A 12,066-nucleotide genomic window follows, 5' to 3' on the forward strand; every position below is an offset into this window, starting at 1 on the left:
ACATAACTGTGGTATTGTCCGTCTTTATCAGCAGATGTCCTGGATGAAGTAGATCCTTGAAGGCTGACAGGGCATTCTGTACAGCTAGCATCTCTTTTTGAGTGATACGAAGATGCATTTGGCTTGTGGGCCATGTGCCCTGAATACATTTTCCTGCCATGTGTGCCCCCCCAGGCATAATCTGATGCATCTGTTGTTAGTGTCTGCCTGGCTGTGGGTAAAGTGAATGGCTGTCCCTTGTTGTGGTGACAGGCCTGTGCCCACCATCGAAACTCCTGTTGCAGGCAGGGAATGAGAGTAATTAATGTTTCCAGGCTGTGACAATGTTGAGTCCAAACACTTTTTAGATACCATTGCAGTTTCCTCATATGCAGTCTTGTATATGGAATTAGTAGAATGCAGGATGCCATGAAGCCCAAAGCCTGCAGAATTTTTCTTGCAGATAACTGGGTCTTTGTTGCCATCATTTCGAAGTAAGAAGTCAGTTGCCTTTGTTTGCCTGGCGTGAGATAAGCCATCTGGGCAGTTGTATTTAAGCTTGCACCCAGGAATATTACCTCTTGAGAGGGTACCAGTTTTGATTTCTATTCATTCACTGTGTACCCTAGGCAAATTAGTAATCTTTTTACAAACGCCAGATGCTTCAGTAGAATGTCCTTGTTCTCTGCTTGTATAAGGCAGTCGTCCAAGTAGGGATATATTTGTATTCCTCTTTGTCTGCAAAATGCAATTACTGGTGCCAGGCATTTTGTGAAGACTCTGGGCGCAGTAGATAAGCCAAATGGCAGTGCAGAGAATTGGTAGTGCATTGAGCCAGCTATGAATCTGAGGTATCTTCTGCAAGATTGTCTGATTGGGACATGCAGGTATGCCTCTCTGAGATCCAAAGTTACAAGCCAAGCCCTCATGCCCAGCATGGGCAGAAGCTGCTGCAGAGTCAACATTTTGAATTTTGGAACGCCCAGAAAAGTGTTTAGAATAGACAGGTCCAGTATTGGTCTCCAGGCTTTGTCCTTTCTGGGTACCAAGGAAAGTCTTGAGTAAAATCCTTGTCCCTGCTCTTGCTGTGGTACTAGTTGAATAGCCCTCATGTCCATAAGGGATGAAACTTGCTTTTGTGCCTCTGCCCACTGATTGTGTGGCAGGTCTGGCATACCTTTTGTCTTTGGAAGGGTGTGAAAGTAGAACCAGTAGCCCTGAGATACTATATTCAAGACCCATTTGTCCTGGGTGATCATGTGCCAATTTTGTGAAAAAAGTGCTAGTTTTCCCCCTAAGGGTGCTGCCAAAAGAAGTGTTTGGCATTGGCAGAGGAAAGTCATTGGGACTGTTTCCTGTATGGCTGTGATTTGTCTTCTCCACTTTTGGAGGTAGAAGCACGCCATTGTTTAGGTCTGTATGAGCCTTGGGGCTGGAATCTGCCTCTAGGGCATTTGTATCTGCCTCTCTGTGGCCTGTCTGACACTGGAAAGGACCAATTCTTAGAAGGCCAGTTCCTGCTTAATCTGGGTGACTGTACCTGTAGGAAATCCTTAACTGTCTGCATAGATTTTGCTTTATCCTCCATTTTCTTCAACACCTCTTCTGCCTTAACACCAAACAAAGTATCATGCTGTAATGGAACATCCAATAATTTTGCTTTAACATGATCAGGCAGATTCTGTTCCTTTAACCAAGCATGCCTTTTAATGACAGAACCTGTGACAGCGGCTCTGCAAGAGGCCTCCAGAGAATCAAAACCACATTGCAAAGTATGCTTTCCCACTTGTTCAGCTGCATGCAATAAATCCTGCATTTCCTTGTTATCTGAACATTCAGAATTTGTCAACACTTTCTGTTTTAGCAGTGACATTAAGTATTGCTGATACATAAGCATATGAAACTGACAATTTAAAGCCCTTACAGCCAAGGTAGCAGAAGTGTAAACTTTTTTCCCCCATTTGTCCAGTGCCCTAGAATCCCTATCAGAAGGGACAGGGTTTATTGCAGTGGAAGCCTTGACCCCTTTGGGACCCTGAGATATAGTTTCTGGGTCAGCAGCAGGGTTTTTATATAGAAATTTATGAGAGTCTGGAACCCTGTAGTATCTGTCTGGCTTAAAAGGTGCGGGGGAAAAGAGTCAGGAGACAGGCCGGGCTCTGAAAATACATCATCTACAATGTCTAGAACAGGTGGAATAGCAAGAGGTCTGTGCTGAGGTAGTAAAAGAAAGTCTCTGAGCCTTTTCTTAGATTCTGAGTAATCTTGGCTCTCCCAGTGGAAATGCTCCCTCATGGTATGCAGGGTTTCCCCAAAAGAATAATCCTCAGGAGGAGAGGCTGAAGGAATATATTCTTCAGCATCAGAATCCTCATAGGGAGGAAGAGAGTATCCCTGTTCAGAAGAGGAGTCAGAGGAAATGGAAACCTGATCAGAAGAGTCATAATTCTGTCTCTTGCCTAGGCCTCTTATCAGGACGGGGATGTGAACCCCTGATCAACGTAATTAGGACTTCGGCCATTTTAAGCATCTGTTTCTTAGGCATGGAAGTATGTCCAGAAGAATGCTGTACTTGTTTCTTTGTCTTTAGAGCTGTTTTAGTCTTTGCCTTTGAAGCTGAGGTTTGCTTGACATATAACCGTGCAGGTCTGAAAACACCCTCAGAAGCCGATGCCTGCTCAGCGGCTGCGGACCCATCTGAGGGAATAATTTCCGAGTGTCCAATACCTTGAGTATCCAGAGGCCTAGTCGGCTCCACATGGGAGTCGGAAGCGGCCTGTGGCTCTGAGGTAGTGGGCGTTAGGGGCTGCGAAAGCACCTCACTGAGAACCGGCGAATGGCCTAGCGGAGGCCTCGTCGGTTTTGGACCTCGGATGCCTGTCCTTTTCCTTGCGTTTTTTATAAACTACGGTCGTCGGCTGTTCCGACGGCATTATATAATTAAATCTTCGGCCAAAGTAATGAAAAGCAAAATCGCACCGACGTTAAATAGTGCGTTGGTTAAATCTAGCACAAAACCGACAGCTAGCAATGTCCTGGTCTGGGCCTAGGCAAGGAATACAGTAAGAATGAAAATCCTTATGAGGTACTTGCTTCCCACAAGAAATACAATTGTTAACTTTTTCTGACATCAATCTGGAGCAAGAAAAAAGTTTCCCCAACGGGGTACTTAGCTTTATTGAAGACTTCAGATCTGAAATTCGATTTGAAAATCTCAAGAGTCGGCCAACCGGCACTTGCGAACTGCTTTTGCTTTGGGCACCGCGCATCAAGGAAGACTGAAGAAAATGGCGTCAGCTGCATCTTTTATACCCCTGGCGCACTGATGTCAGGGAAGAGGCGACAGCAACTGACGCCGGACCAGGACTTTGGAATTCAGGCCGACTGCGGGTAGCCTGCCAGCAGGATAATCCAAGTGTAATGACTGCAACAGTGAAACACGATGAACATCTGCTTAGCTTTTTCTGAACAGGGGCTGATGCATTAGACTTGGTCATATTAGTGCACCTTGTTTACTTTATCCTGGCTGAGGCCTTTGACACGAAACCTTCTGACATTATTGAGAAGACTAATCAAATTAAATGTAAACCCCTATGTTACCTTCTGGATAGCAAACCGGCTAGCTGACTCAACCTAATGTATTACAGTGAGAGGAGCACTCTCTCTGAAACAAGTAGTTATCGATAGTGTCCCCAAGTGATCAGTCCCAGGACCATTTCTCTTTGGTATTTACTTTCCTGATGTCAAGGTCTACATCAAGGACCTGTGGCTGACCAACTCTGCAGACAACTGCAAACTTGAAGCTGTCATTAATGCCCCATCTGAGTTCCAGATTCTTTAAGTGGGACTAGAATGCACCAATAAGTGGTACTTGGGAGCACAACCTAAAACTAAATGGCAAAAAACAAAGCAAAGTGTCCTTTGGCAAAACTGGGTACTTATGCAATTACCATATGAATGGCACCCGTTTGTAAAGTTGATTCAGCCATTAGGGACCTTGGCACTTTCAACGAAAATGAACTATCCTTTCATTTCCATGCATCAACTGTTAGGAAATTCTTTTACCTAGCCAAATTAATCAAAGGGATATTTTTTCCACATCTACAAAAGTTATCACCCCTCTACTCCTCCTCCTTCAGTAACAGAATATAGCTGTTCCTTTATGTATAACCCAAAGCATATGACCTAGCTTGAGAGACTACAGCATTTCCTCACATAGATAATAAAGGGCATATCTTCCATAAGCTAGCAAGAATGCTTTAAATTGCCTTTTCTCTCCCCTTTCCTACAGACTCAAAAGTAGAGCACTGCCTAGCCTACAGAAAATCAAAGGATCCAGTCCTATGTGACCTCCTGCACATCAATAAAACTATCACTACCTTAAACACCTGGCTCAAGAGATCTTAACTTCAAAGAAAAGTATAGCTGCGTACACTTACCATAAATGCAGATGTTCGCGTGTGTTCATTGTTGCAGGTATGACTTGTGTGATTTCCTGCTATGGAAGCCCTTGGCCGGCCCGCCTACCAAAGATAAAAAGTCTTCCTTCCTATGACCAGTGGACACACTTACCACATCAATATGCTGGGGTATAAGTGGGGTCTGCCTATGTCAATACCTCAGTTATTTTCTTGCCCCTTGTAGTTTGGAGCTCCTCCGAAGGAGCAGTAGGTAAAGGCCAGATGGATAAGACAAGGATCTCTAGATAGGTGGAGGTGGACAGTAGGGATCCATGGCACATGGTGCAGCAAGTCAAGACCAGATGAACAGGGCAAGGATCCCTAGGCAGGTAGGAGTGTAATGTAGGGATCCCTGGTCCATGAGAAAAAGTAATAGCCACCCTGTTGTAGGCTATGGGGGGGAAGGAGGGCTGCAACAATGAACACACACTAACATCTATATTTATGGCAAGTGTACACAACTGTACTATGTTCTTCGTGTTTTACTGTTGCAGCCCTGACTTGTGGGAAGATTCACAAAGCTTAAAAGAGGGGAAGAGGCAAAGCAGGATGATAAAGGGAGGTTTTGAAGAGAAATAAAGGCAAAAACTGAACTGGAGTAGAAGAAGGCTGACAGAGGTAGTGTCTGGTGTAAAAGTGTTCAGAAGATCAGACAGGCTCCTCTCTCTCAGTAGGTACACCCTTCACGGAGATAGTAGAGGACCCAGGTGCCCTAATGAAATGGGCCCTTACAAAGAAGAGATCCTTCCCTGATGATTTAGAAAATGTGTGCAGGGAAAGAGAGAGAGACCTTTGGGAATGGGCTGAAAGATACAGGATCTCTTCCACTGAGGGTAGCACTGGCAATATTCCATTGGCCAGAAAATTCTGGAGTGTTTTACAGTGGCCATGTAGTAGGGTAGCCATCTATGGAAATTTTTACAAAGGTAGGGTACCCTTTCCTCCGTACTGACCATCTGGAGAGAAGAGAAGTAGGTGCCTGGTTAGAAAAAGGGAAGCATCAGTCACCAGCTTGGATTTGACGACAGTGTTAGGTCTGAGAGCCTAGAGAGTCAGGCATTCTCTAAGTAGAGAGACACGTAATAAGCAGGCAGGGTTCCATGTCAGAAGATTAAATCTCTTCTAAGACAAGGTTTAGGTAGCAAGATGGTGTATGAGGTCAACTGGGGGCCATGAGTGGAAGGCCCTACCAGAGGGTGGGCGAAGGTAGGTGTGCGTGAAGGAAGTAGGCTGAAATAGCTGAAACCTGAACCTTGCAGGATGAGTCAGAAAGGCCTAGTGAAAGAAGATTTAAGAGTAGGACCAGAAAACAGGGATCTTGGCACTGCTGGGGTCCTGATAGAACTGTGCACCCCCAGCGCAAAGGCATTCTTATTCTGTTACCCAGGCTTTACAGGAGTTTGGCCATCTCATCTAGGTTTTCCTAAGATGTCCTGCACAAGCTAATGCATGGAAGTGGGGGGAGAGGGGGTGTTATCAGGATCATACCTGGATCCCCTGAATTGTCTCTGAAGTCAGTGCACTAATACCTAAAGCCGCAGAGAAAGTAGGCCCTCCCCTCCCTCTGAGGGAGTAACCTTCCAGCTAACAGAGTAAGAATGTATGCTCCAAACTTACAGGGAGAGGGTTAGTAGGAAGGCTAAATAGAAGAAAGTACCAGCGTAGAACTGATCAAACTGCTGCTATAAGGAAGTTCAGTTGTTCAGTGAGTTTTGAGTATTCTTGGGGATAAGGGGCATTGTTATGAAAGCCTACCTATTAAACTGTTTGTAGCTGCACTGTGGGTTTTCTCTGGTGGTGAAGAGTTCCATCTGTGGGGTTCCTCATCATTCAGCTATGATGAGAGGAGCCTCCCAATGCAACTGCCATTTGGGTGCCTACAGGCTTCAGATTTTTCTGTTTATTGGTAGAGCACCCCCTGGATGAAATGAACCCACCGGTGCCATCCCATAAAATTAGCTGCGGGGACTGTAAATCTATTCCCATAACTAGACTGGGAGGGCAGGGATGGGTATTCCCCCGATATTTTTTATGCCATATGTGAATGTCATCTTCTGTGACCATGAATAGCACCTTTGGGTTTGATTTCTGTCCTGGGTGCTACAGATGCCCTTTGAGCTGATCAAAGCTCATAGTGTCCAAGTGCTTATTCACTTCCTTTATGTCAGTAACAGTACTGAAAAAGTAACTGAAGTAGTCCTTGGAGGATTATTATTTGAGATTGCTGTTAGCAGAGTGGAAGGCTCGAGATTAGATGAAAGTCCTAGGTATACCACACATAAATGCCTTTTAGGCCGGATACAAGCCTTTTCTGACAGAAGGAAGGTGTCGAGGTGCCACAGAGGTCTCCTCATGTGCATCCTGGCCTGGGGAGCAAACAGATGGAAGACACTAAAGAGGCAAAGCCGGCCACACTGAGAAATTCATGTCTGTAGGAAGATTTAATTTGTAAAAGATGAGGTTGTCTCTCCCTGAATCCATTACACTAAGTGTGCTCTACTTTGGCTTTACTGCACAAGCTGCTTCCTCTGGGGTCACACTTCTCCCCTTATCCAGGAAGTATGACCTTCTCAGGGAAAAGCTTACATCCATCCTTTCTGCCTCCCAAGATGCAAGGATTTATGTCACACACCCGACCTGTCTGTAATGTATTGAACACTGTTTGTCAGGTGGGGCCACCTTGCCTGGAGGCAAGAAGGTTAGAGTCTAAAGGGATCCCAGCCTAGAACCAAATTTTCTTTTGAGAGTGAACTTTAGATTCTGGATTCATAGCTAAGTAGACCAATCTAAGCCTCCCAAACTCCATTTCCCAAGGTGAGAAAAAAATTCTGTACCTTGTGTCTGTGAATCAAAACCTTAACCATAATACCAAGTCACAATCTCTGAAGTGCTGTGAAGCAACTAAATGCTAAACCCTGCACCTTGCTAGTGGCCAACTGCTGTGTTATTGCTCAGGGAGGCACTGAAGTAGTAAAAAAAGGCAAGGTGCAACAGTCAAAATTTGGAGATTGCTAAGGGCCCAGTAATCTTCAGCTAGAACCCATGCTAAGAACCAGCAAGAACTGTGCTTTGAGGACTGGGGTCCCCAAGAAAACTTTAGGGTAGGACACAGGTGAAGTGAAGGTTGAAAACCCCTGCAAAGGACAGTGAGAAGTCTTATGACAGAAAAGAGAAAGGGCCAGATTGTAAAGTGACATTTTCTCTTTTCTGGGGGAGGGGACGAGGAAAGGGAGGAGTACCTGCCATGAAAGGATCATTACTGTTCCCTCCCAGGAACGTGAGTAAAGGAAGTCCCTTGGTGACGGGGAAGATGAGTGGTCCTGGCTGAGTTCCTGGTGCTGAGTGTGGCTCCTTTCCCTGTGGGTCTTTCCTTGGCCTGTAGTCGGATGGGAAGGAAAGTTGCAGAGCTTGGTGGGGTAGTTTCTGCTGAAAGGTGGGGGTTGCACATGCAGAAGGGATTTGGTTGTATGCCTCAACTTAGCACTGTCCTCCTCCTCTTTGAGAATAGCTACTTCTTTAGGGCCAAAGAGTGCCTCCTTATCCAAAACAGCATCCAAAAGTTTGGATTTTACATGGTCCAGGAGGCCCTGCTCGCTTAGCCATGCGTGCCTCCTAATGACAGACCCATTGGCTGCAGCTCTGTTGGCAGCCTGTAAAGCATCAAACCCACAATGCAAGGAAAAGTTGGTCACATGTGAAGTGGAACCATTAATTCTTGAGATAAGGCCTTATTTTCAATGGTCAAAAGTTTTTATTTCATCGGTTCCAGCAGTGACTCTTGGTGTTTTATTAAGTGGAACTGCAGTTCAATGCCCTCATAGACAGTATGGCAGAAGTGTATACTTTCTTGACAAATTTTTTGAGGGCTCGGGCCCTACCTTGTTTTATCACTGTGTAGGGGATTTTCAGGTGTGCTGGGTTCTGGAAACCTGGAGTCCAGGATCAAAAATCTGTGGATCAGCTGAAGGGTTACTAAAACGGTGCTTATGTGAAGCCATAACCTTGTAGAAACGGTCAGATTTTCTGGGTGCAGGGGCAAGGGAGTCTGGTCTCAAATCACCTCCAAAACTGGGAGCACTGCCAGGGGTTTGAGTTTTGGGAGGTGGAGGAATTACCCTAACTCTTTTCTTCGGGTTGCTGATAGTCTTGTTTTTCCCAATGTAGAAGTTTCTCAAGGGAGTGCAAAGTTGCCATAAAGGATAGATCCTCAAAAGGGGAGGCAGAATGTAAGGTTTCTTCCGAGTCAGACTCCTGAAAGGAGGACAAGGAAGGGTCATCTTCAAGGATTGAGCCCTCCTGGTCCGATTCCTGCCTGGTCTAAAAGGGGTCAGTAAGAACCTCAAAAGTAGTTGTCTTTTATCCCTTTCTCAGAGGTAGCATTGGGGGGGGGGGTCTGCCCCTTACCAGGGAAAGCAGGTCCTCTGCCAATTTAAATAATTCCTTCTGAGATTGAGAGCTGGATGGGCTGGAAAGAAGAGATCTCCTTGGAGTAGGTTTCTGTTTTAGTCTAGGGGCACTGGCAACACAGACTCCTGAATATGTCTGAGGTATAATGGCAGCGTTGTGTTCGCTGAAAGCAGAGGCCTGCTGAGCAGTCTCAGACCTGATCAAACAGGGAATAATGACTGATGATGGTGCTGAGAGTTACGACTGCATAACAGCCTATGAAAAGGTCTCAGTAGAAACCTTATCCAATACCTCGATTGCAGGACAGGCTTGCAAAAGTACCTCACCAATTTCCACAATAACCAGTCTTAGTGGGCTATCTGATGGTGAACAATTGTGTTTGGAAGGCCTGAGCTTACGCCATTTGTGATTAGTCAGACCAATCCTATGCGAAGATTCAGGGGACTCTCTGACAAATATAGCTAAAATGTCAGTCCTATGCCGAATAGTTCTGAAGCTGAATATGGCGCAGAAACAACAATTGGGGATGTCGTAGGAAGGGCCTAAACAAATAACGCACAGAATATGAAAAGACATTAGTTTAGAAAAGCTACCCCAATGGGGTAATTAGCTTTAGAAGTTTTCACTCTGGTGCAGACAGATGCATGTACTTCGTAGGCTTCAGCCTATAACAACAAGAACAAACTCAGGTAATGAAGTACGCAGACTCCACTTATACCCCGGAGTACTGACGTCAGTCAAATGCATCCACTGGTCATAGGAGGAGGAAACACTTTTACTCTGGTAGTCAGGACGGCTAAGGGTATCCACTGCAGGAAATCCCTCAAAGTGAGGACTGTAACAGTGAAACACAAAAAACACAAGTAACACCTGATGGTCAGATAGACGCATATCCCAAATAAACACTCTTTTATGGAACAGACTTCTTTTGGATATAAGGTGAAGGAGCTCCCATGATCCTGTAAGTCCAACCTGCATGAATGAATGGGTAATTGTAAATACACACCAGGGTCTAGCTCATCAAGCTTTCACTAAAGGGGTCAAAACTAGGTATAAAATTAGTCATGTCAGTGGGTAGCTACTATTAAAGATATTGTGTCTTGGCTAATCTGGATCAACAAAACAGTTTTAACCTATGAACATATAAAGAAATTAAAACTTGGTCCAGCTAACTAAAGTTCTTTGCTCTAGCAATATGGTATCTCAATGGCAATGCAAGCCCAATAGGTGAAAGGCTACTAACTTTAGTTTAGCTAAATTCAGCTTATTTCTACATTTATGCCCACTTTATATAGTGCATACATCAGGTACGTAAAGAAAAATTCTTATACCTTATTTCTTTGTAAATAAGACCTAATCAGAGAAAAAGGCCTAGCATTGTTTTCCAGGGTGGTCATGATATAAACCCTACCCCAAAAATAAGCCCCAGTTAAGCTTGTCAACAACACACGACGGATGTCTTGAATTATAAAATAATAATATTGACACCCATTGACTGAGGTTATTGTACTCTGCTCACCATTTTCAGACCATTCGGACACCCAACTTCTTCTCTTTGCAGAAAGTCATAAGATTCTTTGCCTGGGAGTCCTGCACAACTCTTACTGTAACCCTAACCATCAGTCACACTTGACGACTGAGATCCTTGGCCCATAAACACTGGCAGGCGTACTTTTATCGATCAACATACAGACAACGTGCGTAAAGCACTAGCACGTGATAGTGCATGGTTGTGGGTGTGCCTTCTCTTTTTACACAGCGTCATTTTGTGTTGCCACTCCTGTCTCAAGTCTTCAGATTAACTCCCCCCCGACAAGATGAGTAAAAAAAGAGAGAGATATTCCATCGCTTACAAGAAAGGAATCATGGCGGACTCCCGGGGAAAGAAACTGACGGCTTTCTGCAAAGGGAAGAAGTTAGATCTCCGAATGGTCCGAAAATGGCATGCAGTGTACGATAACCTCAGTCAACAGGCCAACGAGGGAAATGCTAAGAAGTGCAAGTGTGGATCAGGTCGGCAACCATTATTTCCTGAGCTGGAAGACATCATCTGTGAGTGGACTGCTAACAGGAGAGCAAAGGCTTTGGTTGTGCGCATGGCTGATATCCAAGCTTTTGCCCTTGCAATGACCACAGTTAGAAATATCCCCAGAAGAATTCAAAGCATCACAACATTGGCTGGATGGCTTCCTTCACTGATATGAACGGTCTCTACGAAGATCAACAACACTGTTCAAGCTGGAAGATACTGAAGTTATTAAACGTGCACGTGCGTTCAAGTCCTTTGTTGATGGCATCGACTTTTCTAAATACCAACTCTCCAACATGATTGCTACGGATGAAAGTGCAGTGCTTATGGGCCAAGGATCTCAAACAATTTATCAGAGGGGTGCCTCGTCAATCAACATTCCCTCCATTGGTTACGAGTGTGCACGTGTTACCTGTATTTTGGCAATTCATCTAGATGGAAAGAAAATCCAACCTCTAATCATTAGTAAGGGCAAGAAAAATAAGACTGAACACGTTTCAGACATTTATATTCTTGAAACCGAAAAAGCATGGTGCACACAAGCAGCTATAAGAAAGTGGGTCAATGTAATGCTGCCACTTGTTTTGCAAGGTGGCAAAAGAGGTCTGCTAGTCTGGGATTCAGCCAGCACTCACCGCGCTAAAGAAATGAAGAAATTCTTTGCACAGAGAAGAATAGATCAAATAATGATTCACGCAGGAATGACTGCCTATCTCCAGACTCTTGACATTGCAATACACAAGCCATTCAAGGACCATTTGCACATGGAACTCAATGACTACATTGAAAATTGAATGGAGAGAAATCAGCATGTAAAGTTTGTGAAGCCTAGCCTGCAAGAGGTCGTGACTTGGGTGAAAAAGTCATGGGATAAAATCACTGACAGAGGTGATGCCAATGCACTATGGAGCAGGCTACTTGGACAAGCAGTGCTCATTTAAGGAGAGCTCTATTGCTAGTCATGACAGATTGGGGCCAATCGTTCTACAGGAAATGGGGTCACAAGAAATTCAGGTCGAAATTCGGGGGTTGGACACTTATGACAATGTTCCAGAAGAAGATGACATGACTATTTGAATAACTATGAAAGCCAAGGTGCAGATATTCTGAAGTTGAAATGTTTGGTGCACTGTTTATGTAGAATTCTCACACAACTGCTTTAAACCATTAGAACTGTGGTCCAATAACAGA

General features: G+C 44.6%; 1 protein-coding gene across 1 annotated transcript in view; it reads right to left on the minus strand.

Moving 5' to 3' along the window:
- Window positions 1–12,066, minus strand: part of ATRX (ATRX chromatin remodeler) — a 3,779,564-nt gene that overhangs the window by 1,920,168 nt on the left and 1,847,330 nt on the right. The window lies entirely within an intron of this gene.

The sequence above is a fragment of the Protopterus annectens genome, chromosome 15.part0, assembly GCF_019279795.1.
Source record: "Protopterus annectens isolate FY-2018-M chromosome 15.part0, PAN1.0, whole genome shotgun sequence".
NCBI classification, from domain to species: Eukaryota; Metazoa; Chordata; order Ceratodontiformes; family Protopteridae; genus Protopterus; species Protopterus annectens.